The sequence below is a fragment of the Dasypus novemcinctus genome, chromosome 8, assembly GCF_030445035.2.
Source record: "Dasypus novemcinctus isolate mDasNov1 chromosome 8, mDasNov1.1.hap2, whole genome shotgun sequence".
NCBI lineage: Eukaryota > Metazoa > Chordata > Mammalia > Cingulata > Dasypodidae > Dasypus > Dasypus novemcinctus.
In genome coordinates, this window is record NC_080680.1 from 72,226,273 (window position 1) to 72,253,645 (window position 27,373).

Sequence of the window (27,373 nt, forward strand, 5' to 3'; positions counted from 1 at the left end):
TTCTTGAATTTGCCCTTTCTACTATTCTGACTTGGGCTAGACCAGGGCTGACAGCGAACTCTGGTGAAGCCAACTCTCACCCATCCACAGGATAAACCAGATGACAGAGCTCCGAGGTCTCTTCCAATATACTCATATTTACAGTTCTACAAATTGAGATTCTACTTTGCTCCCCAAGTGTGTCAGTTTGAGATTATTTATGAATCCCCAAAAAGAGATCATGTTTGTACACTGGCCTGTTCCTGTGGGTATGATACCCTTTGATTTTATTAGATTCAGCTGAGATGTCTTTGATTAAATTATAACAAGATTATGGCTTCTATTTGACCACGTAAGTGGGGCATTACTCAGGGTTGAGTCTCTGCCCCCTTGGTGGGCTGATATAAATGGACACTCACTCAAGATGACACATAGGAAATGAGAGGAAGACACAGAAGAGGAGGGAACTTTGTTAGTTTTGATCTTGGAGCCTCAGAGGAAATTAGTCATTCGCTGATAGTTTGAAGCTCTAGAGAACAGAGAAGCTGAGCAGCTAATAAGGCCTGGAAAGAAACGAGCTGCATTCCAGACTGATATAGGAAGCCCTGAGAGACAAGTCCTATGCCAGTCTACAGCTGAGATGGGAAGAAGCTGGGCCCACAGATCCTTAAGAGGAAGAAGGAAGGAGAGACCAGGCAGAGATTGCCCACCATCTTGCTTCAATATGTGGCAGCTGATTTTGGTGAGAAAGTACCTCTTAAGGTACCTTGAGCTGGACTTTTTAGGGCCTTGTAATTGTAAGCTTTTACCCCAAATTAATACCCTTTATAAAAGCCAACAGATTTCTGGTACTTTGCATCAGTACCCCTTTGGCTGACTAATACACCAAGTTTTGTTCTTTTTCATTTGGTGATTGAGTACTCCTACAGCTCTGAAGAAGCTGGTGGCCCTATCTTGCTCTTCCCAGTTTGCTGACTTCTAACATGGCATCTGCACACTCATCACACAAAGAGAAATTTCCAGAAGTAGACCCTTGGACAGCTGGAATACCTCATGGTTGGATCTTGCACATCATCTGCAACTATCCACTTTATTGTTTCCTGTCAAACCTCAGCCACAACTATGATTGGAGATGCCAATTCTCCTTGCATATGGTGAACAGCATATCCAATCATACTCTCCAGCCAGTCTGCATAATAGGACAGATCCTGCCCAGGTTAATATATCTGGGACTATTTCTCTGACTACTTCCAAAGTCACTTGACTTGTTTCCTGTATGAAAATAGCTATGACCCATCAATTATCTGAATGAGGGCAATATGGGGAAAAAAAGAAAAACTTGAAAACATGTAATGAATAGGGAAAATGTACTTTTCTTTTTATAGAATGAGAAATAACTCTTAAAAAAATCTGTGACTTGACCCAGAACATATCCATCTTTTTAGAAAAATAACTTATGTACCAGTAGACTTCTTTATCAGTTTGATTTTTTTTTACCAAAAATGCAAGAAGCTACGGAGCCTCTTGAGACTACTTCATATGTTTCAGGGATCCATGAATATATTTATTGATTTTCAGATAAATTCCTGGGATTTTGTCAATTCTGACATTGATTCCCATGTGCAATAGAGGACTTTTCTAGATTTAAGAGTTGTTTCTCTGTTTTAACTGCTGGTTTGAACTCCATACCCTCTAAAATAGATCTTAAGACTCTTCATCAGATGTTTGAAACTTGCTGCTTATTTTTTGATTCAACTGTATTTGTTCTGCTATGACAGTATTACTTTTGGATTCAAGAAGGTCAGTCACCCATAAGTCTGATATTCAACTCTCCCTTCAGCTATGAGGCTGTCGAGGGTATTATAACTTTCATATGGGCCTAGCTGTTGAGGGATGGTGCCAGACTTCCTAAACTTTATTTTTCTTCCTTGCCTAAATTCTAGTTAAGTTTTATGAAACTCTCACCATGTAACCACTAACAATTATTTGACCTCTGTCAAAGCTGTCTGTAAAACTTGAACATTTTTTCTGTCCCAAGGAATTTACAATCTAGCTGGAGAGACAGGTCACATGCACATGCAGATATAACCAATATTATGAGTAAGTATATTATATGTCATTAATAAATACAATAATAACTGTAGATGCCAAAGTATGGAAATTAGAGGGATTGGGGAGTCATTTTAATGCTAGAATGGTCAGAATTTGGCGTAAGAGAGAAGAGTAAGAAGTCATACTTATTGACAAATACACTGAATGTGCAGAGTTGGAAAAAGTTAAGATAGATTCTGAGATGTAGTCTGGTTTGAATACAGAAAGGTTATGTACACATTCCTAAAACAGGCATTTGAGGGCTTCCAAAGTAGGAGTTCACATCTTCATTTGTTTCAGTTTAGTCTCCTGATTTATATGTTGTATGACAGCCAAACTGCAATGCTTGGAATTCCCCAAGCATGCCTATGTTTCCCCATTTCTGCCTCTGCTGACAATTTTTCCTTCTCTTCCACCATACGCTCAAACCTACGTCTCCTCATAATGAAGACTGAAAAAACAAATATATTTGATCTCTGTTGCTAACTCTGAAAAGTAGGCAGAGTTTCTTAGGGGTAATTCTGGAAAAGTTTATAAAGTTACTTTTAGTTATGGAAAAAGAAAATAAGACCACAATTGATTAGTAATGTTAACCAAGGTACAACTTGGGGAATGGTGATAAAAATGCCATATGTTTTGCCAACACTATTGAAGGCCTACAGAAAACACCCAGTTGGGTTATAAAGCTCTTTGAAGTCCTCTTAATCAGATGGACTTTATCTTCCTTGGAATCCCCACTGCATTTTCTATTTTTATTAAAAAAAGCAGTTCTATTGAAATATATTCACATACCATACAATCCATCCATGGTGTACAATCAATGACTTTTAGTATAATTATGGAGTTACACAATCATCACCACATCAATTTTAGAACATTTTCATTACTCTTAAAAGAAAAACCCCATATCCCTTCATGGTTAACTCTCAATCCCTCTATCCTTCCCCAGAACTACATAACCACTAATCTAATTCTGTCTCTATAGATTTATCTATACTTACATTTTATGTAATGAAATCATACCATATATAGTACTTTGTGTCTGATTTCTTTCCATTAGCATAATGCTTTTGTTAATATCACAATTTTTTAAATAGAGAAGCTACAAGTTTTATGTCACAACTTATTTTATTTTACATGCTTGCACTTGGCATATGATTGGCAATAGACTTAAGCTCCTTAACAGTAAAGATGGTACCTCATTCATCTTTTTTATCTCCTCAAAATGCAAAGCAGAATAAGCATATGCTTAGTAAATATTTCATGAATTTAATATAAAGTAGGGAAGAAGAAGAATCTAAGGCTGAAAAAGTAAATTGCAGATGAATTATAGAAAGATATATAATAGAGTTCAGTGGGTAATTGTGGTACAATGGTTTCATGTATATTGGTTTTATCCCTATAATAATCAGACGCTGGGGGACAGCAGACTTTAATACATTCTCACTCATAGATTCTAATAATAATAGGTTGCTGGCCCACCATCTAGGATTTGAGGAAAGTTCTTCAGTTGGGAAGAAACAAAGTTTCCAAAACTTGTCAATGTATCCCACCACCAAGGGACTTTTGGGGAAGGAAGGTATTATTGCCTAAAGAAGGAAAGATATATTTAGGGTGAAAACTTGAGTTTAAAAAAGCCTTTTTTTTAAAAGATTTATTTTTTATTTATTTCTTTCCCCTTCCCTCTCCCCCAGTCATCTGTTCTCTGTGTCCATTTGCTGTGTGTTCTTTTTGTCCGCTTCTGTTGTCAGCGGCACGGGAATCTGTGCTTCTTTCTGTTGCGTCATCTTGCTGCGTCAACTCTCCGTGTGGGTGGCGCCATTCTCAGGGAGGCTGCACTTTTTTTCGCACTGGGTGGCTCTCCTTACAGGGCACACTCCTTGCGAATGGGGCTCCCCGATGCGGGGGGGCACCCCTGCCTGGTGCGGCACTCCTTGTGCGCATCAGCACTGCGCATGGGCCAGCTCCACACGGGTCAAGGAGGCCCAGGGTTTGAACCACAGACCTCCCATGTAGTAGACGGATGCCCTAACCACTGGGCCAAATCCCTCAGTATGTTGTGGTAGAAAAAGCATAGATTTGGAGAATCAAGATTTGAAATCTAAGATCAGATCTCAGCACTACCACTCAAGGGTATGCCCTTAGGCAAGTTACTTCTCTGAAAGAATTATACCTAGGGCCAAAAAATTCAAACCTGAGTATACAGCCTAATTTTAGTAAGTCATTTTAGTAATCTTATATCTTTATATCTTGCAGATGCCCATAGGATCTTTTCCTTTGTTATACCTGCAGGTCAACTATGTTTCTGCTGGCCCTGATTTTCTTTTTTAGTTTAAAATATATTTTCTTTATTTTTTGTGTAAATCCATAATTTCAATCTATATTTTATAAATTTGGATAACATTTCCTGTTCTCATGAATGCTTTTTATTGAAGATCTTCAATATATGGAACAAACTCCTTCACACCCTCTCCCCATGGGGAAGGCACCCCTCCCCCCACATTGCCTCCTGTTGCCCAAGCACATCATTTACTCTCGCCTTTGCTTCTGGCAGAAAAATCCTTCCAAACTCTGTGTCAACTTTCTCTGCTCCTTTAAAGGCTCTGCTTGTCACTTCCTTGGGGATGTCATTTCCTTTTGCAAAATTTCTTGTTACCATAAACTGTTTCCTATATAACTTTGATTATCTCATGTGAAGTTTTGTTTGGATCATCTGTCTCTGGAGATTGGAAAGACACTGTTTCTTTCCTGCATGGTCCCCCCAGTATAAGTGAGTATAGAATTTTTCTCATTCTTACATTTCTTGGGGAACTGGTATAGGCTTTGAGCACATGCAATGAATATTTGTTGATTGACTACATGAATGAATTATGAGTTATTCTGTTAATTTAAAAGGAAAATATCATATGCTTTTTACAGAAGGGAAAGTTCAGCATCCAAAGCTATTTGCCTTATGGTAACCAGGCTTGTCTTCTTCATCCTTGAGGAAATTTTCTTTTATATTTCTATATAGAACTTTCTAAAGTTCTTTTATAGTTTTGAGTGTAAACACATTTTTAAATGCTTAGAAACACTAACTTAATTTAGTTAGATTTATAGTCTTGACATACAATTTAGTGCTTGATGGTAAGATGTCATATAATAGTTCTCTCCATCCTTCCTTGTAGAGCCTCATCTTCTAAGTTTGGCTGTAAGTTCCCTAAGGGCCATGCTATGGAGGGCACAATCTTGAAATTCCCCATGGGATCTAGGTTGAAGCTACGAAATGTCATACATGTTCAGTAGATTAGAAAACTTTGCAATCAGTTCCAGGTTTTGGAGTATTTTATATGGGCTTTTGAAAAATAGCTGTTTTATGATTCCATCTTATTGCCTGAGGTAGGAAAGATGAGAATCATGATGGCTGAGAAATTTCATCTGGAGTGGAAAAGCCTCCAGACGCTTCCCTAGACCTCAGTTTACTCTCTGTATTCCTGCCTCACTGTGAACATTCATGTGATGTTAATCTTGGGTGCCTCACCTAGGATGCAAATGTTAAGGGAATACAGCCCTTTCCTTTTATGGCTGTTTGCCTACTGACTTCTGCATTCTTCAAAGAAATTTTTGACACTTTCTCATTTTGTCTTCTATCAACTACACTTGAAGACTTGCACACTAACAGAATATCCCTTCCTGCTTTATTCCAGGCCAGAGACATCCCCATTATCCTGCCTGGCTCCAATGATTATTCCTGTTTTGGCTAGATTGCTGGAAAGCTCTTCTCAGTTAAATCTTACCTCCTTAAATTTCCTCTAGTTTTCTTTTCTTTTTCTTTGTCATCCAAAAGTTAGAGAAAGAAATTCAACATGCTAATGCTACAGAACTTCTTCTTTCCTTCTCATCACTACTTTACCTTATTTTTGAAATCACTAATAAATATAGTTTTACAAAATGGAAGCAGTATAATAATATGGAATTTTCCTTCAAACTTAACTTGAGTCATTTGTGAAGAACCACCTTGACTTTTGGTTTATTAGATTGATTGAATTATTGTAAGCATCCCTCAAAATCTTTATAGAAATATATGGATTATAAATATATAAATTGAATTATACCCATTCATCAAGCTATTGGAGGATTAAATGAAATAATGTTAAAATAATAACATTCAGAGAACTTCGTAAATATGATACCCCCCTGCCCTGTATTTACCTTATCATCAAATGCATGATTTAAAGAGACTCTGAGACAAGAAAGCAGATGCCAGGAGTTATGGCTGTCAGAATTATAATCATTTGAGGAACTTCAACTAGGCATAACTTTCATCTCATTGGCCAGTTCTTTAAATTTCCGGAAGATATGCATGCTTTGCCAGGTATAAATTCTCAGGCAGAACTTAAAAGAAATTATCTAGCAACTGCTTTATACATTTTCATCCCTTATGTCACAGCTCATAACTTTAATAAACCAGGTTTTTCACATGCAATAAAAATACAGGTGCTTTTGGTTTTCATGTTTTGATTCAGAGAAAGGACTGAGTTAAAGTCTGTTGCTCCATGAAGTGGAACGTATTTTGTGTCATTAAGGTCCTAGAGCATTTTACACCCTTCCATAGGATGATATACTTTCCAAGGGGAAAACAAAGCTGACCTTGACCTGTTTGCTTTCAATGGGCACTTATGTGAATAGCAACAGCAGTCACTATGTCCCAAACTGAGACATCACATCAATGTGAGCACAGACACTTCTGTCAATCAAAAGATAATCTCCACATTCATGAAGAAAACTCAGTGAGCTGTAGGTAAGACTTTCTGCCCAGACACTTTTTAACATAAATACCCTAAGTATAAGCAACTTAAATGTCACAGAAATACAGAGAAAAACAGAAAGAGCCGTTTGCCTCATTATATTAAACCACAAAGCAGCTGACATTTCTTATGGAGAGGATTATTTGAACAAAATCGTTCAAGAAAGTTAAGATTGTCCTATTCACTAGTAACCTTTGAAGAGATTAAGATGAAAGAACAAAAACGGATATGAAAGATTAAGAAATATGTTATTTCTTCAGTACATATATTACTAAGTACCATTTATATCAATAATGCATAGATAGTATGTAACTATGATTAATTACATATTTAAACCTTTTGGGGTAATCTATTACTTTGGGTTTATCATCATAAAATTGAAAATAATTACATATTTTCCATATTAAATGTCTCCTCTATATTTATATTTATGGACCTATGTTTTTTAGATTCTCTCAAACATTAAATAGGGCTGTCAGTTAAAAGAAAGACATATGAGCTCTGAGAGGAGATCTAGACTAGAGACAAAACTGAAGTTAGCAACATACAGATTTAAGTTAAAAACATACAGTTTTAAAAATTATATCCAAGATATTAAAAACAATATTTGCCAGGTAAATTTGCACTCTGAGAGTGAACTTTTGAAGTATTAATTTTTTGAGAACACTGAGCTGGAGATCAGTATATTAAGAGAAAAACTGAACACTGATGGGCAGTTTGGAGACATGGGTCATGGAACTCAGATTTCTTTTATGTGGAATGATGCTCTCTACCTACCCCAATGCCATTCCTCCTCAATCTTCTTTGCTGGTTCCTCTGCTTTCCCTCATCTTTAAGTGTTAGTGTCTTTTACAGATTGGCCTTAGGCCTTTTATTTTCATTAAACTCTTCCTAAATATAATCTCACCAAATCCCATGTTTTAAATGCCATCTGTAATTTATTGATGTCCAAATTTATATCTCCAGTTCAGAAATGTCATTTTCATTCCAGACATGACATTTCCTCTCAGATGTCTTATAATGTTTTCCAAACTACTAACATGCCGTGTTCAAAAATAACTCAGTAAATGGCACCACCATCCACCCTATTCTTAAAAATCTAAAAAGATAGAAGGGTTTCCTGGATTACCTTTCTTCCTTACACACAATTCCCAATCCACAAAACTCTATACATTCTACCTTGAAACCATATCACAAATCCATTCACTAATCATCTCTTCTGCCATACTATAGTCTAAGACACTAGCATTGTAACCTGGACTATTGGAGTAGCTTTTCATTCTTATTTCTACTCTTGTCCCCTAACAATCCATTTTCCACTTAGAAGACATAGTGATCATTATAGAAGAAGAAGAAATCAGTATGAACATAATTATGGATCTCTTTCATGATTACAACTTATTTTTTTGAAAAAACTACTATTCCTTTTAGAAACCATTAAGCACGAGGAGAATAAAAAAAAAAACCAAATGTATATAAAACAGCAGAAATGCTCAACTTAAATATCCAGCAAGATTAGGAAAAGGGGAAGCTGAATTACAGATTATATGGTCCTGCTATTAAATGCTGATAAGAGCTGGTTGAGCCACCTGTGAAGGCAGGAAACTAAATGGGAAATGCTTAGAGAACCAGAGGTGGCAGATCCCAGAAAGAGCAATACAGATACACTACTTAAGTATGAGGGACCCTGATTTGGACTGAATCATGTCCCCCACAAAGACATGTTCAAGACCTAACCCCTGATCCTATGGACATGAACTCATTTGTAAATAGAATCTTAAAAGATCCTAAAATGAGGTCAAACTGAATCAGTGGGCCTTAATCCAGCATACCTGGAGTTCCTATAAGAAAAAGAAATTTGGACTTGGTAGGAGGACAAAGAAGGAGACAGATGGCCATGTGATGGAGGGAGAGATTGAGTTTGTATTGCCACCAAGCTACCACAGAACACTACATACTTTGGAGAAAGCATGTGCTGCTGAAACCTTGATTTTTGACTTCCAGCCTTCAAAACTGTGAGAAAATAATCCCTGCTCTTTAAGTCAACCAGTCTGTGATATTCATAACAGCAACCCTAGCAAACTAAAAGAGATCCCCTGAAATATAACAGCTAAACCTGAAACTGGAGCTACTGAAAACAGGGCTGAGTTCTAACAAGGCTGCAGTTAGAGTCACCAAGATGATGTGCAAGTAGTAGTGGCATATCAAAGACAAAGTGTCCAAAACACATCCTACAATTGAAGGATTGCCTACAACAACAGGGGATGCTTTCCTTCATGATAGGGGCTGGTGAAGGAACAGGAAACAGGGTTATGCAGTGCTGGCAGGAGAACACCTTACTACTGGACACTACTTATACCTTCTACTGGATACTTTAGGCTTAGAGGGTCAAAAGAAAGCTGGCTAGCTACACAGATAACTCAGAGATTCCACACAGGAAGGAAACAGTCTACGTCTAGGAATAAGAAGAGGGAGTCCTTGAGCTGCAAGTATGGCACCACCACCTAGGAACCTCCAGCAAATGGCTGACTGTGAAATCTAATCCATTCAAACTCAAGTAACAAAACAGTCCTGGGCACAACATGATTGCAAATATTCAATATAAAAAAGATGGTAAGGAGCAGTAAAAATATACCAGTTGGTGAAAACATCCTCAAAAAAATCACAACTATGCATAGAAAAGTTGTACCAAACATTTCACCATTGGCTTAAATAAATACATGAAATAATTGCCATGAATGAAGACACTATACCTGAATTATAAGAATACAAGGAAGAGATATTCAGACAACAAAAGATGAAGCATAAGCAGGCAGAATTCAGGAAGAAGATGGACGAAAAAGTAAAATCATTAAAGAGAGAAGACAAGATTAAAAGGAGCACATAGAGTAAACACAGTTAGAACACAAGAAAATGAAATCAGAGGACAGAAATGAGGAAAGTGAGCAAAACAAAACCTTCTCATAATGTTTTATTTATGAATCCAAAAAGAAAATCCTGTCACATCACTTCCAGTTTTCAAATCCTTTGGTGTGTAGCCTCCAATGAATTTTAGAAGGAAATTCAAACTCCGCAATGAATTTTAGAAGGAAATTCAAACTCCTGCTTTACTGGCACCACTTTGCTTTCCAAACTCAACTTTTGCTCTCCCTCACTCAGCATACTGCAGCCACATTGATTTCCTTTCTGTTTACATAGCTGTTCCCTCAACTTCAAATACAGTTGTCACAGAACATCCCACAGCTAGGTCTCAGTATATTGTTATAAAGAGGCCTTCTCTCTATTCCCTCCACCACATATGAGCTTTTTACTGGTAACTCTCTTCCATCATGCTGTTTATTTCCTTAATGGCCCTTACCTCAAACTCATTGATCTTATCCCTTATATTGTTTACTTATATATTATTTTTTTCCCTTCATTTTTTAGCACAGCACCTAGCACACCATCAGCCTTTATTAAAGTCTGATGTCTGGAGGAAGGAAAAATAAATTATTTCTAGTATTTCTTCTCGTTCTACCATCCTAGCACCTACATCTAGCACTTCATTTGTAAAGTCTGACAGAATCCACCAAAAACATGTAACAAACTTTAGGTCTTTGTATAACCTGAAGTATATCAAGCTAGTCATAGCATCATTGATTATGGGATCTTAAAAATTATTTTAGGGTATTGGTGGTGGTGGCGGTGTTTAATACTATCACACAATGATCAGGTCCACTGCTGATGGGTATGGAGACTTTGGGTAAATTAGGAACAAAGCAACCCTTCCTCCAGGCAAATACAGCCCCAAACAGCTCCCCTTGCCTGTTTGTAGGGTACTGCCTGTACTGCCATGTTCCAATTCCAATACTGGGTTTTCAATTGTCATCTGGTAGAGGACACATGTTGTGTATCACTCACCAAGCTAGGATGAGGATCACTCCACATTTTCCAATTAATAACAGAGGAACTGTACTGTTCTATTACTGTAGGGCAAGGATACGCAGGAGCCCCGAATCTCCTTCTGCTTTCAGGCTCTGATTAGGACTTTTTACCCTGAACTTTAACATGACCTGTCTAAGGGAAGCTTTAGAGAGAGCAGCTTCAGAGTTGTTTTACCCTCATTGTTTTCGGACTGTTGTACATTTAGAGGCCCCTCTCCACACCATAGAATATGCCTATATCCTGTATATATTGTATTTATTCAAATGCAATGCTTAAATTTATATTTATTGATCTTTATTTAGGAAAACCTCAGTTTCTTTGAGTAGTTGCTGAAATATGGAGCAAAAGATGGCCTAGAATGTCTGAGGCTGAGATGCCTAATTTTCCTTAATAGGCAGTCTACTAAGTTCCTACTTGATCTGTGTATGCAGAAGACTTCCAGATTGTGTGGACAAAACCCTAACTTGAATTACAGAAACAGAATCACAGCCCCTTAATCAAAACCCAGACTTGGGACAGTTTATGGACCCAGGGCCCCTTGAATGAGGGGAAGGTCAGGTCCCTCCGGGGAAGGATCCTGTTATACCGCCAGACATTTATACTGTTTATCTTCCTCCGAGCTTTCCCCAGAGAGACCTATCACCATTTTTCAGGGTAATTGTGCATTGGGAAAAAGGAAATGATCAGGCATTTCAGGGATTATTAGATGCTGGCTCTAAGTAGACATTAATTCCAGGAGACACAAAATGTCACTAGGCAGAGAAAGGGTTTTATGAAGGTCACATCATCGATAGAGTTTTAGCTCAGATATGTTCACAGTGGGTCCAGTAGGTCTCTGGACGCATTTGGTAGTTATTTCCTCAGTTCCAGAATGCATAATTGGAATAAACATACTCAGTAACTGGCAGAATGCCCCAAATTGGATCACTGACTTGTGGAGTGAGGACTATTATGGTAGGAAAGGCAAGTAGAAGCCACTAAAACTGCCCATACCTAGCAAAATAGTAAATCAAAACAAAACCAGATTCCTGGAGGAATTGCAGAGATCAGTGCCACCATCAGGGATTTGAAGGATGCAGGAGTGTTGATTCCCACACATTCCCATTCGACTCTCCTATTTAGCTTATGCAGAAAACAAATGGATCTTGGAGGATGACAGTAGATTATCATAAACTTAACCAGGTGGTGACTCCAATCACAGCTGCTGTCAGAGTTGTGGTATCACTGCTTGAGCAAATCAACACATCCCCTGATACCTGGTATGCAGGTACTGATCTGGAAAATGCTATTTCCCAATTGCCATTAGTAAGGACCACCAGAAATAGTTTGCTTTCAGCTGGCAAGGGCAACAATATACCTTTTCTGTCCTGCCTCAGGGGTTTATCAACTCTCCAGCCTTATGTCATAATATTGTCTTCAGGGAACTTGATTAACTCTTCTTTCCACAAAATATCACATTGATCCATTATATTGATGATATCATGCTGTGAGTAAGAAGTAGCAAGACTCTAGACTTATTGGTAAGGCATTTGCATGACAGAGGATGGGAGATAAACAAAAATACAGGGGCCTTCCACCTCAGTGAAATTTCTAGGTGTCCTGTGGTGTGGGGTATGTCAATATATCCCTTCTAAAGTGAAGGATAAGCTGTTGCACTGCCCCCTCCTATCACCAAAAAAGAGGCACAATGCTTAGTTGGTTTCTTCAGATTTGGGAGACAACACATTCCTCATTTGAGTGTGCTACTCCTACCCATTTACTGAGTGGCCAGAAAAGCCACTAGTTTTGATTGAGGACCAGAACAAGAGGAGGCTCTGCAACAGATCCAGGCTGCTATGTAAGCTACACTGCCACTTGGGTCATATGATTAGTCAGATCCAATAGTGCTGAAAGTTTTAGGGGCGAATAGAGATGTGGTCTGGAGCCTTTGGCAGGCCCCTATGGGAGAACCACAATGCAGACACTTAGGCTTTTGGAACAAAACCCTGCCATCCTCTGCAGATAACTACTTCCCTTTTGAGAAACAGCTTTTGGCCTGCTGCTGGGGCTTAGTAGAGACTGAACACTTAACCATGGGTCATCAGGTTACCATGAGACCTGATTTTCTATCATGAGCTGAGTGTTGTCTCACCATCTAAACCAGAAAATTGGGCATGCACAGCAGCACTCCTTCAAAAAGTGGAAGTGATATATACAAGATAGGGCTCAAGTGGGTCCAGAAGGCTCAAGTAAGTTTCATGAGGAAGTGGCCCAAATGCCCATGGTCACCACTTCTGCCGTATTACCTTCTCTTTCCCCATCTGTAGCTATGGCTTCTTGGGGAGTTCCTTACAATCAGTTGATTGAGGAAGGGAAAATTTGGGCCTGAATTGGAGATGGCTCTGCATGATATGCAGTAACCATTCAAAAATAGACAACTGTAGCACTGCAGCTCCTTTTGGGGATGTCCATGAAGGACAGTGATGAGGACAAATTTCCCAGGGACAGAACTTTGAGCAGTGCACCTGTTTGTTTATTTTTCTTGGAAGGAGAAATGGCCAGAGGTGCATTTGTACACTGATTCTTGGGCTGTTTCCAAGTTTGGCTGGATGGTCAGGAATTTGGAAGAGCATGATTCATAAATTGGTGACAAAGAGGTCTGGGGACGAGGTATGTAGATAGACCTTTCTGAACAGGCAAAAAGCATGAAAATATTTCTGTCCCTAATGAATGCTTACCAGAGTGTGACCTCAGCAGAAAAAGATTTTAATGAGCAAATGAATAAAAAGACCCCTTCTGTGACTAGCACTCAGCCGCTTTCCCCAGCTACTCCTGGCATTGCCCAATGGGCTCATGAACAATGTGGTCATGTGGTAGGGATGGAGATTATCAATGGGCCCACCAACATGGACTCCCCTCATCAAGGCTGACTTGTCTACAGCCATTGCTGAGTGCCTGATCTGCCAGCAGAAGAAATCCATACACAGGCTCCAATATGGCACCATTCCCTGAGAGGTAATAAGTCTGCTACCTGGTAGCAGGTTGATTATATTGATCCACTTCCATCATAGAAGGGGCAGTGATTTGTTCTAACTGGAATAGACACACACTCTGGATATGGGTTTGCCTTTCCTGCACACCATGCTTCTTCCAAAACTACCAATCATGGACTTATTGCCATGGCATTCCACACAGCATTGCTTCTAATCAAGGAACTCACTTCATAGCAAATGATGTGCAAGAATGGGCACATTCTCATGGAATTCATTGGTCTTACCAAGTTCCCCATCACCCTGAAGCAGCTGGATTGATAGAATGGTAGAATGGCTTTTTGAAGACTCAATTATCATGCCAACTAGGTGGCAATACCTTGCAGGGCTGAAGCAATGTTCTCCAGGAGGCAGTGTATGTTCTAAATCAATGTCCACTCTACGGTACTGTTTCTTCCACAGTCAGGATTCAGGGTTCCAGGAATCAAGGGGTGGAAATGGGACTGACACAACTCACTATTACCCCTATGATTCATGAGGAAAATTTTCGCTTCCCGTCCCCACAACCTTAAGCTCTACTGATCTACTATTCCTGGTTCCAAAAGGAGGAGTGCTTACACCAAGTAACACAACAATAATTCCATTGAACTGGAAGTTAAGGCTGCCACCTGGTCAGTTTGGGGTTCTCATGCCTCTGAAACAGGTAAAGAAGGAAATTACTGCCCTGGCTGGGGTGATTGATCCTGACTATCAAGGGAAAATAGGATTGCACCTACACATTGAAAGTAAAGAAGAGTTTGCTTGGAATACAGATCTCTTAGGGTGTTTCTTAGTACTACCATGCCCTGTGATTAAAGTCAATGGAAAATTGCAACAACCCAATCCAAGAAGGACTAACAATGGCTCAGAATCTTCAGGAATGGAAGAACCACAGCCAGCTGAGTTGCTTGCAGAAGATAAAGGGAACATGGAATGTTAGTAGAAGAAGTTTGTGATAAATACAAATTTCAGCCATCATGTGACCAGCTACAGACACGAGGATTGTAATGGTCATGAATATTTCTTCTCTGTTTAGTTGTATGTTTTTATATATACATAAAATGAATATCTTTGTTTTCTTCTCTAACCTTTTCTTTATCATATGACATAAGGTGTGTTTGTTTCATGCTATAGTATTTAAGGATGTCAATTTAAGAGTGACTCTTACCCAAGGACTTGTACCCTATTCTATAGGGAATTTTTGTGTTTTTTCAGTTGTATGCAGGACAGTATGTTATTTTTTTAATTTAGAATCTTACTATGGCTTAAGGTAATGTGTATGGCTGCCACATTGACAAGGGGTGGACAGTGATGGTTTGGCTAATGTGTCGACTCAGCCAGGTAGTGGTGTCCAGTGTCTTGGTCAAGCAAGCACTGGGCTAAGTGTAATACAAGGGTATTTCATGGACTTTAATCATGAGTGAGTTGATTCCATGGCTGATTATACCTACAATCAACCAAGGAGACTGCTGTCAGCAATAAGTAATGTCTCATCCAATGAGTTGAAGTCCCTAAAAGGGGATGTGATTTCAGCATTCGGAGAGAGAATTCCCAGCCCCAGTTTGGACAGCCAACATCTCCTGGGAACTTATCAAGGACCTTCATTGGAGTCCCTGGTTTGAAGCCTGCCCTGAAGAATTTGGACTTGTGCATCCCCATGGTGGTGTGAGAGTTTTATAAAATCTCATACAATTTAAAGATATCTTCCATCAGTTCTGTTTCCCTAGAGAACCCTGACTAATAGAGCGACTGCCCCTAAAGAGTATAGCAAACCCATAATCAATTTACCTAGAATACTGCTCAGTATCTCTCTCTAGACTCTTCTGAACTTTTTTCATTTGCATTTACTTAAAAAAGCATCTACACTAATTTAGAAAGCCCTATTTTTTAAAAAAAGACGCATTTGAAGATTTAAAATGTGCTTTGTCTACATATATAGGTGGGAGACAAAGAAAGAGATGCTGTTCTAAAAAAAAAATCAATGACAGAGCTAAGAATTACATATTTTTAATTCTGCCCATCTCATCAAATGAAGAATTGATTTTTTTTTTCCTGAGGCCATTTTTCATAGTTGAATCCAAGGCAGGTGAGGTAGTGAGATAATGTTATTTTCTTTCATTGGCTCCAATCTTTGATTTAAGAATTATATAGGCTTGCTTTGAAAACCAGACATTTTTCAATGACTTTGTAAAATAATCATGAAATTTTTGTCTCACTCCCTTTTGTCATGTCCTTGAGCCTCTCTTAAGAATATAATATAAAAGCCTGATGATGTAAATATTAACAAGCACATAAAATAAGTGTTATAATAATAAATCCTAAAGAATTTCTATAGAATAATACAGTCATTCCCATTTTTAATAAATATACATCTATATATCACAAAATTGGAATTTCCACAAAACGGTACTTTCTCCTCCATTTCACAATTGAAAAATCAGGGAGCAAGGAAGGTGAGAAAAATATCACCCCATCTCCAATAGGTACGAGCCATGTCATTTGTCCTTGAAAGGATGAAATATTTCTCCCCTAATGGTCAATTTCACTGAAAGTCTGGCCCTTCACTATCAGTGATCCGCAAAAGGCCTGGCTTCTAGGAGGGAGTGGTCTGTCCAGTCACTCTTGAAGCTATTTTTCAGGTTAGTTAAGTATCAGAAAACTTAGATCCATCCTGCTGAGTGCTTCATTAACTGTCACTGCAGAATGAGTCACGACTGTGCAGTGCAGTGATACAGGGTCTAGACCTTAGCAACAGCTATATTGGCATTTTAGTTACTACGAAAAAAAAGTCACCAGAGGCACAAACTTGGCTTTAAAAAAATCAAAAAGATTTATTTATTTATTTGTTTGTTTATTTCTCTCCCCTCCTCCCCCACCCCGGTTGTCTGTTCTGTGTCTATTTGCTGCGTCTTGTTTCTTTGTCTGCTTCTGTTATTGTCAGTGGCACGGGAATCTGTGTTTCTCTTTGTTGCATCATCTTGTTGTGTCAGCTCTCCGTGTGTGTAGCACCAATCCTGGGCAGGCTGCACTTTCTTTCATGCTGGGCGACTCTCCTTACAGGGCACACTCCTTGCGCATGGGGCTCCCCTGCGTGACAGGGCACTCCTTGCGCGCATCAGCACTGCGCATGGGCCAGCTCCACACGGGTCAAGGAGGCCTGGAGTTTGAACCGCGGACCTCCCATGTGGTAGACGGACGCCCTAACCACTGGGCCAAGTCCGTTTCCCAACCTTGGCTTTTGACAATTTGATTTTGGCAAAAGAAAACTTAGCTGCCAAGAGCTTTCTGGAAGTGGTTAAAACAGGTTACACACACCCTTATATATATACTATATATATGTAACGGACACATGTATAGAGAATAGGGTCTCAGATTATGTGGGTAAGCTATATTCTTCTTCTTAATCTAGTACTTCTTTCTATTTTTCCAATTATACCACTAGCCTGGTATATCAGTGACATATCCTGGATATTCACTGGGGTTAATACACAGGAAGCAAAACTGATAAGAGAAATGTAGATTTTAATTACAGGATATAAAGTGAAGTATTTTCCATGTTTAACAATAGAAAAGCTTAGAATCATCAGCTGGCCCTTTTCATTGAATTTATTTCATCCTACCAGATTTAATGTAAAATGTAAAGAAATTGTACTGCTACTAAGGTTTACAAAAATTGTTTATAAAATAAATTGGTATATCCATATTGACATTATGAAAGATATCACAAAGGAAAAACACTTTAAGGGAAAGTACTATTAATGCTGCAAGTATGACCATAGAAAAATCTATGATTTGGTTTTTGGGGAAAAAGGTAAACTTGGGGCCATTCTGAATCATCCAAAAGGGCTGCTCAACTCATTTATTAATTCCCTTGGATAAAATTTAGTCTTGTGAGTATTAATTGAAAGTATTCATGCTGTGCCATTCAATTCACCTGTACATTCCTCTTAAATTTCTTGAAATGCCTTTAAAATAAAATCATTATTACAGGACAATAGTGTGCATCCAGACATAGGCTATAATTTCAAGTTAAACTTGGTTCCTCTAGCAAAACACATTGCCTTATAAATCTTAATGTTCCATTTAAGAAAATTTAAAAGTCTTAAAGATGTAAAAAAAATTGCACTTAAAACCAAGCACATGTGATAAGACAAAAAAGAAATAAAATTTCTAGGTTATTAGGAAAAGTTCCTTAATATTCTCTACAGACACTGAGGCCTAGGTAAACTACGATAATCTGGTCAAGGGCAACCAGAAACATTTTGCCCCCTAAATGCCCATGAATAGAAAAGTTTAATCTGCCACACAAACTGAGAGGTATTTACTGCATGATACCAGATATGACTAATGAATATGATAGAGTGATTATTTTGTAAATAATTTAATTGTTTGTGACAATGCCCTAAAATATTCTCAGAGGACTTCCCCAAAGGAAAGAAGCCATAGCTCTTACCATGTATTCCTTTGAGTTCACACATACTGAAGTCTAATTTCCTGCCATGCCTTTCTATTTCAGTCTACATTGCTATTTAACACTTCACTCATAAAGTTTCCTCTCACTGCAAGCCATTTTTCATTTGGCAAACTCCTATTCATACCTGGAAATTTAAGTCAAATGAAGTATCTTCTGTGCTGTTCTCTTTAACCCCATAGACAGATTATCACCAACCCCTAAATCTTCCCATGGTGTTTTATTCATGAATTTTCTATACCTCTTTGCAAATTATTTGATAATAATTTTGTTAATATACTGTCTTCTATCCTAAATTGTAGGCTCCACAAGGACAGGGGCCTTCTAATTCATGTATATATTCCTAACACCTATTTTATGACCTGGCATATAATAGGAATTCAAGATTACTTTCTTAAACAAATGGATTGTCTTCTTTGTAATTTTATTTATCCTACAATGATCTTAATGTAATTATTAATCATAGACAGTATAAAGTTAAAGTTGATATTGGAAGCACAACAAATTATCTCGACACAAATCCAGGAATGTTCAAATTAACATTTTGTTGAGCATCCTAATGCAGAAAATTGCCCCAGTTATTCAACATGGATGAGCACAGGAAGATCTTGTTAGATGAGTAGATAAAGGTTAAGTTATTTCTATTATGAAATTATCGGGAGTTGGGGAAGAACAAGCCTTCGTTTACTAATATTTCTGAAATTATGGGCCTGGCCCTCACTTTAGAAGTTTTGTAAGTGTGCCCTTTACCAGTTCTTCTCCTGCTTCCTTTCAGTGGCTCTCAAATGCAGACAGAATTGCCAACCACAGGAGGGGAATTTGCAATTGTGGCATGGGGGTACTGGACGTCACAAGATTAGAGGATGCTAGGGTTGTCCGGCATCCTGTAGAGCTTGGGGTAATCCAACATAAGGAAGAATTGTAATATCCAAAATGATAACAGTACCTCTCTGATATTGTTTTTACTGATTACTATTACTAACTTCTGCAGACTTTGGCACACCATGGAATACATTCCAATCTCCTCATGTTAGTTTTTGCATGTAATGGTATTTTATTGTCAAACACGAGTCTTAGCTAGAATTGCTAACCAAGTGGAACTCTTACTGGAAAGCTCTAGGGAAAATAATAGATATGTTATATTAGCACATTTCAAGTTGTCATGAAACAGAAGGATTTGATGGATGGGTTAGTAATAGGAAGTGGCTTTGCAGCCCAACTTCCTCCATTTCTTGCATATTTTACATAGACTAGCTGTTTCCTTTGGAACTGGCTGAGGTTTCCTTTCTTTCTGTGTGGCAATTAATTGCATAGTTAGCATATATGGATAATGATAAGGTGCTCCAAGAATTCCCTAATAAATTTACCCTCTAAGAGTGAAAACACTAAAACCCTCACATGACATCCATTATGTGCAGCATTTCCTTAAAGTACGTATTTTAAAAACAGAAAGAAATTTAATCATGGGTTTTGTTGTTAATAGATTCAGGTCTGAATCCTAGCTATAAGCTGTGTGGTATTGGGTGAGTTACTTAACATTTCTGACTCTACTTTTCTCTAAAAATATTTTTTTCTTCAAGATTTATTTTATTTCTCTGCCCTGTTCCCTGCTTTCTGTGTCCATTCGTTGTGTGTTCTTGTCTGTCTGCTTGTATTCTCATTAGGTGGTTCTGGGAACTGATCCTGGGACCTTCCGGAGTAGGAGAGAGGCAATTACTCTCTTGCACCACCTCAGTTCCCCTGTTCTGCTACATCTTCTTATTTTCTCTCCTCTGTCTCTTGTTGCATCATCTTGCAATGCCAGCTCTCCTCGTCCGCCAGCACAAATGCGCGGTGCGGCTTTTCCTGCGTGAGGCAGCATTTCCATGCAGGGTGGCTATCTTGTGTGGGGCCGCATTCCTGCATGGGCTAGCATTCTAAGTGGGCCAGCTCCCTGTGTGGACCTGACCAGGAGGCCCTGGGCATTGAACCCTGGACCTCAAAAGTGGTAGACAGGAGCCCAATCGGTTAAGCCACATCTGTTTCCCATCTCTAAAAATCTTATAGGATATTTTGTCAAGGATTAAAAAATATATTAAATTTCATGTACATAGCAAAAAGCCTGGCTTAGAAAATAGTAGATAAGGTGACTAGTGTCAAAAAAGCAAAAACTGGGAAGCGGACTTGGCCCAGTGGTTAGGGCGACTGTCTACCACTTGGGAGGTCCGCGGTTCAAACCCTGGGCCTCCTTGACCCGTGTGGAGCTGGCCCATGCACAGTGCTGATGCGCGCAAGGAGTGCCCAGCCACGCAGGGGTGTCCCCACGTAGGGGAGCCCCATGCGCAAGGAGTGCGCCCCGTAAGGAGAGCTGCCCAGCGCAAAAGAAAGTACAGCCTACCTAAGAATGGCACTGCCCACATGGAGAGCTGACATAACTAGATGACGCAACAAAAAGAAACACAGATTCCCATGCTGCTGACAACACCAGAATGGACAAAGAAGACAACGCAGCAAATAGACTCAGAGAACAGACAACCGGGAGGGAGGGGGAGGGAAAGGGGGGGGAGGAGAAATAAATAAATAAATCTTTAAAAAAAAATAAAAGAAAGCAAAAACTTCATCAATATTTGAAAAAAAGACTGGATTAACCAAAGAGGGAAAAGGGAATCTCACTCTCTTATTGAGTAGCCAGTCAGCACTTACTTAAGGAGAGATTTCTCTGCTCTTTTTTCCTGAAGATTTTAGTTTGATTAGGAGAAATATCCCAAAGTGTTGGTGATTCCATCTGAAAAGTTAATGACACTAACCTTTTAGATCACAAATAAGTCCTTTGATCTAGTTTCCTGCTTGAAAAATAAACTTCTACTTATTTTCTTTTAAAGATTTATTTATTCCTGCCCTCTACCCCTTGTCTGTTCTGTGTCTATTCACTCTGCATTCTTCTGTATCTTCTTGTCTTCTCCTCAGGTGGCACTGGGAAATGATCCTGGGAACTTCTGGAGTGGGAGAGAGATGCTTAATCTCTTGCACTACCCAGTTTCCTAGTCTGCTGTGTCTCTTATTGTCTCTCTTCTGTGTCTCTTTTTGTTATGTCATCTTACTATACCAGCTCTCTGCTCATGCCAGCTTGCTGTGCAGGCCAGCACTCCTGCATGGGCCAGCACTCCTACATGGGCCAGCACTCTGCTCAGGGCACCTTGCTGCATGGGCCAGCACTCTGTGTGGGCCAGTTCTCCACTCAGGCTAGCTTGTTGTGCAGGCTAACTTACCTTCACCAGGAGGCCCTGGGAATAGAACCCAGTATCTCCCATATGGTAGACAGGAGCCCAATTGCTTGAGCCACATCCACTTCCCTACTTATATTTTGACTTTCCATTCTGCTTTTCCTAACTGGACCTGTGATCTAAGAACTGTGGTTCAGCTGGCAGTCTTCATCTTCACTGTGAAGTAATAAACTTCTATCATGGTGTATATGGAGTTTTTGTTACTGAAAATTTACTCTAGCTGATTTCAATCAGATCAATTCCAGATGCATTACCAAAAATTGAATTTCCAGAAATGCAAGCCTAAGGGTGAGATTCTCAAGTAGTAGCTGTCCGTATATCACCTGGAGAGGACATAACTGTCAATCTAACCTTTCTTAGGTTTCACTTTCATTTCCTATAGCTGCAACAACAAGCAGTAAATTAAGGGGAATTCTTAAACTTGGTATCTGTGTTAGGTCCTTTAGCTTTGTGACCTAACAGAATTTTTACAGCAATCCAAATACACTTCATTTATTGAATAGTCCTGGAGAGTCAAAGAAAGCAAAATGGTTAAGTCAAATGTGGATTCTAATGACTGGAAAATGAAGAGCCAGTCAGACACTACAGGCTGAGAAAGGCCAAGTGATATTTTGGCTTTGCTCAGACATTTTGCATCTTGAAACTGATAGTCCCTTTTGCATGGAAGTCTAATAAAATCACATCTCTTCAGTTTCAAGTACAGAGGATCAGAACAGTAAAATAAATTGGTAGGAGCAGGCAAATGAATAAAAAGCCTTAAATTGGTTAAGGAAATAGAGAGATGAACTGGTGAATCAAATTGCTCAACATTTTCAATATGGACTGAGTAATGACTGAAAAGAAGAAGGTTTTCAGTTGGGTTTTATGTACAAAGATAAATACCAAGGAGAAAAAGGAGTTACTTAGCATAGAACAAAAGCACACAAATAGAAGGCCTGGTAATGCAAATGAGAAAATGAAGCTTTAGGGTCAATAACAAGTACATTTTTCTAATCAACAGAAGTGTCTATTAGATTACTTACATTGCTGATAAGAAAAGGAAACAAACAACTCAGACTCCCAAGAGATATTTCAAACCAAATAAAAAACTCAGTAAAACAAGAGGTAATTCTTAAAATTTATTTTCACATAACCTTCTGGGTCGTATTAGCTTTTATAAAAATCTCCGTTTTCACTTCTTGCTGTAGTATATATGCTTAACTTAGAAAGCATAAGCTATTTATACCTTAACTTCCTTAAATCCTTTTTAGAACAAGGTCAATAATAAAGATAAAGGAGTTGGATAGGTTGGTAGATGGATAAATGAACAGAGACATACAGATAAGATGGATGGATGGGTGGATGGATGTCTGGATGGATATGAAGAAATAGATGATGATGATAATGATGAAGATAGAGAGACAATATAACATTAATTTACAACCCTAGCTAAAAATTAATTAATTATTAAATTCCTTTAAGGATTATTTAAGGATCTTTAAGGGTCTTGTATTATTGAAATGCCTGCTATATCCTTTGAACTAGAGGGGGAAAGGCATATATAATTTTGAGTGAGAAAAAGACATACATTTCTTTTTTTAGGACTCTCCAGACATAGGCTTATATTGCCTAGTGCAGTGTTTCTGAAACTTGGCTACAAACCAAATCTCCTGGGAGGCTTATTAAAGATGCAGATTCTCAGGATTGATGCCAAACTACTGAATCAGAAACTTCAGGGGAGGGTCTTGAGAATAAGATATTTTAAAAAGCATTACTGGGACTCTTATGATATCAGAATTTAGCTAACAATGTCCATAATTTCAAGAATAAGAGTTTCAATATGCAAATGTTTTTTGTAAGATTCAATTACAGTATGGCAGAATCTGTATGCTTGGTTCACTTCCCCAAGAATGGGCTAACTGCCTACTAATTCTGTGCTTAAGCCTCTGCTAAGTGCTGGAGGATAAGGGTAGGGCAAGGAGGGTTGGTGATACCAAACAACAACAACAAAAATCAGACTTCTGACTGCAAGCAGTTTACAATCTGGTTTGGCAGACGTAAATAACAAAGGCAAATAATTGAAGCTTATGCACGACAGTATATAATCAAGCATATGGTGAGGAAGGAAGTACAGCAGAAATATATAAAGGAATGAGATTAGTGTGGGGTTGAACTGAATCAGAATTTTAAAGCTGGGTGGACTACTGCACTCAGTCCAGTTGGGAGGATATTTAGCAACAACAACCTTTGAAGATGGGATTTCAATACCCAGACTATTTAAACCTCTAAGAGAAATGAATATAATGAAGAATAGATCACAAACAAGCACGGGATGCTGTCAGATCATCAGGGAGACCCAATTGACCAGAACAATATGACATCTCCTCTTCTTTTTTCTCCATCCTGCACTGAATCTTACAGTGTTCTCTAAACAGAGATCATACAGAAAAATAGGTCATAGAAAGTCCTGGTCTGCTTGACATGGGTACAAGAAGTGAGGTTACCAGAAGTTGAATATATTGGGGGTGGGGTGGGGAGGATGGTGAGGGCTGAGGGAAAATATAGGAGACAGTGATTACTGAGGGGAGTATTTAATACACTCGGTAATTCGTAGTCTAAATGCTGAGGTAGTATGGATGCATTTGTAAACTGTGGGTATTTTAAATAGTTCTTTAATGCTGCAGAAATGAGAAGTAGCCTATAAAATAATGCTTATATATAATTTCTTTCTAAGAAAATCCAATTGCTTCTCAAGATCACTACATTATCTTCTCTTTTTAAAGAATGTATTTTAGAGTAAATTAGATTTAAAATGGAGTGCCTGTACTCTAATATATTTCTAAGATGTACTTCTGATCTATTGTGTATATCTTTTCTCCCTCCTTCCTTACTTCCTTCCCTCCCTCCCCACCTCCTACCCCCTCCCTTCCTTCCTTCCTTCCTCTTTCTCTCTCTCTCACCTGGCTGAATGTAAAAAATGAATAGAGGGTCAAGGAGTTGCCTATCTTATACATTCTTTAAATAGTTTTTATAAAATTTTAAATTTAAAAAGTTCTTTGCTTTACCCCTGCCCCATGAATAGCTTCAGCAGAAGTGATAGAAACTACTTGATTTTCTCCTGGACTCAATACACAAGGACTATTTGATCAGAATTCTTCCCAATAAGGCTCTTGGTGCTCTCAAGCTGTCTGGGCCTAAGGCCCCTTTGCTAACATGCTCTGTGCTAAGGTTAGCCTCATTCTCCATTTCGTTGTTGAAGAAACAGATGGGAAGGGACAAAGTTGTTTGACATTGTCGAAAATGATTTTTAAAAGTTCTGCTATTTGTTTTTAAATGGTGAGTCTTCTCTCACCATTTAACCAGTAACAGCCCTCACTGGTTAGGAACTGTCAGCTCCAGCACAATCAGCCCCCTTCAGATGTAAACATCCACAATCAAGAGCAAGCAGTCATTATTAAACTCTGCCTGGAGAGTCACCAGGGTGGTTGCTGTATCTGGGATCCTCTCGCCAACAATCCCTGCCTCCAGTATGTGTCAGAATTTGGAAAGGAGAAGAGCCACAGTTTCTACATGATCATTCTACTCTGCTACCATGCACAGTAATCTCCTATTTTGTGAAATGGACAAATAAATAATGCTCACTATAGACCACTATAAGCCAGGTACTCTTCTAAGTACTTTGAAAATGTGAACTCATTTAACTACTAGATTCTCACAATAACCTTATGAGGCGGATACTATTATTATCTCCATTTTACAGGTAAAGAAACAGATACAAAAAGGTTAAATGATTTATCCAAAGTTGCTCAGTCAATAAGAGAAATTGGCCCTTCTGCCATGAAACAACAGGCATATTTGATTTCCAGAAATGCAATGTGATTAAAATCAAATTAATATATTCCTGGGATGTTTTTTCACTTTCTATGACAATGTTTTATCTGCCTGTAGAAATGCCAAGCCAAAACTACAACTAATAATGAAGAACCTGAGTCGACTGACAGAGAAAAGGAGTAAACTATATGCAGGTTTAGAATGAAGCAATGTTAAAAACTAGCAAAGGTACTTGTCCAGAGATAGTCAACTAAGGTCAAATTGAAAAAAAAAAAACACAACTCAAGGCATCAAGAGAATGGTAGAACTAGTAAGAAGGTGGTGGTTGCAATTCTGAAAATGTTCACCGATGACCTCTTTTTGATGGGGATGTGGTAGCCCAGACGATCAGAATGTCCTCTAAAACCTTTTTCATTAAATATGAAGAAAATTGCACCCTACTAAAGCAGCAAGAGTTCCTAGGACCCCTCTTTTCCCTGCTTCCCACCCTCTGTTGCCCCACCATTGCCAGGCAGAAAATGAGATAAGCTCTGGGGAGCAAATATCTTGGTATCAATGAATCTATCAAAGACTTAAAGGAAAAGAGAAAAAAGAAAGGTAAAAATTAGAAGCAAAAATTAATAAATTTGGACCAAAACTATAGAGTTTATACTTTCGGAAAATACTAAGAAGGTAAATACACCATAAGCTAACTTAAACTAATAAAAGACAGAAAAATACAAATTTTGATTGTGGGTTGATAAAGGGGAAAGAATCACATCTATAGAGGAAATTAAATGTTTGGAAGCCTAGATAAAATGATTGATTTTTCTAAGAAAACATAAACTAGCAAATTGACTTAAGAAGTGATAAAAATCCTGAACAGGTCAATAGTCATGGAGGATATTAAGAATATTGTCAAAGAAGTATTTCCTGAAATAGTGCCAAATTTAGTTTTCTAACTATTTTTTTCTTAAAGGCACATAATTCTGATGCTATTTAAGATGTTTCAGAATACAGAAAAATAAAGGAAGATTCCTAATTATTTTAGAAAGCCAGAGTAACAGTAATATCAAATCTTGAGAAAGCAAACACACTCAAGTTATCAACCAATTCCACTTATAATCAATGGGAAAAAAACCTAAATAAAATCCAGCAGTATTTTATAAAAATAATTTTTCATGGCCAAGTCAGGTTTATTCTTGAAAAGCAAAGATGTTTCAATATTAGCATATCAATAACCATAATTCACTATTTTAATAGATTGATCAAGAAAGACTGTTTGATACTCTTAACAGAGGTTTAAGAGGCATTTGAGAAAATGCAAAACCTTTTCTTAAAAAAACTTCAGTAAACAAGGATTATCTAATATATTCTTCACTAATAATTTATATTTATATATCCACACATATATATACACACAGACACACACATACATTTCCACACAGACACACACACTCTATATGTATGTATACACACACATATAAATACCAAGGTCAGAGGTCCGTGGTTCAAACCCCAGGCCTCCTTGACCCGTGTGGAGCTGGCCCATGCGCAGTGCTGATGTACGCAAGGAGTGCTGTGCCATGCAGGGGCGTCCCCTGCATAGGGGAGCCCCGCGCACAAGGAGTGCGCCTCATAAGGAAAGCCGCCCAGCGGGAAAGAAAGTGCAGCCTGCCCAGGAATGGCGCCTCCCACACGGAGAGCTGACACAACAAGATGACACAACCAAAAGAAACACAGATTCCTGTGTCGCTGACAACAACAGAAGCGGATAAAGAAGATGCAGCAAATAGACACAGAGAACAGACAACCAGGGCGGCGGCGGGGGGGGGGGGGGGAGAGGGGGGGGAATAAATAAATAAATAAATCTTAAAAAAAAATGCCAAGGTCAATTTGTTTGGACTTATTGGTAATATTTTAGAAGCCTTTAAAATAAAGTCAAGATTAAGATAAGGATATCTTTTATCATCAGTGCTATTTGATATTATTTTAAACGTGCAAGAAGTGTAACTAAACAATCATACTGACTTAATAAATTAAAAAGGCAATATTACAATT

The 27,373-nt window shown here is 38.4% G+C and overlaps 1 protein-coding gene across 11 annotated transcripts in view; it reads right to left on the reverse strand.

The window, feature by feature from the left end:
- The window catches only part of LINGO2 (leucine rich repeat and Ig domain containing 2), a 1,371,976-nt gene that overhangs the window by 202,922 nt on the left and 1,141,681 nt on the right, over positions 1-27,373 (reverse strand). The gene's annotated exons all lie outside the window — the stretch shown is intronic.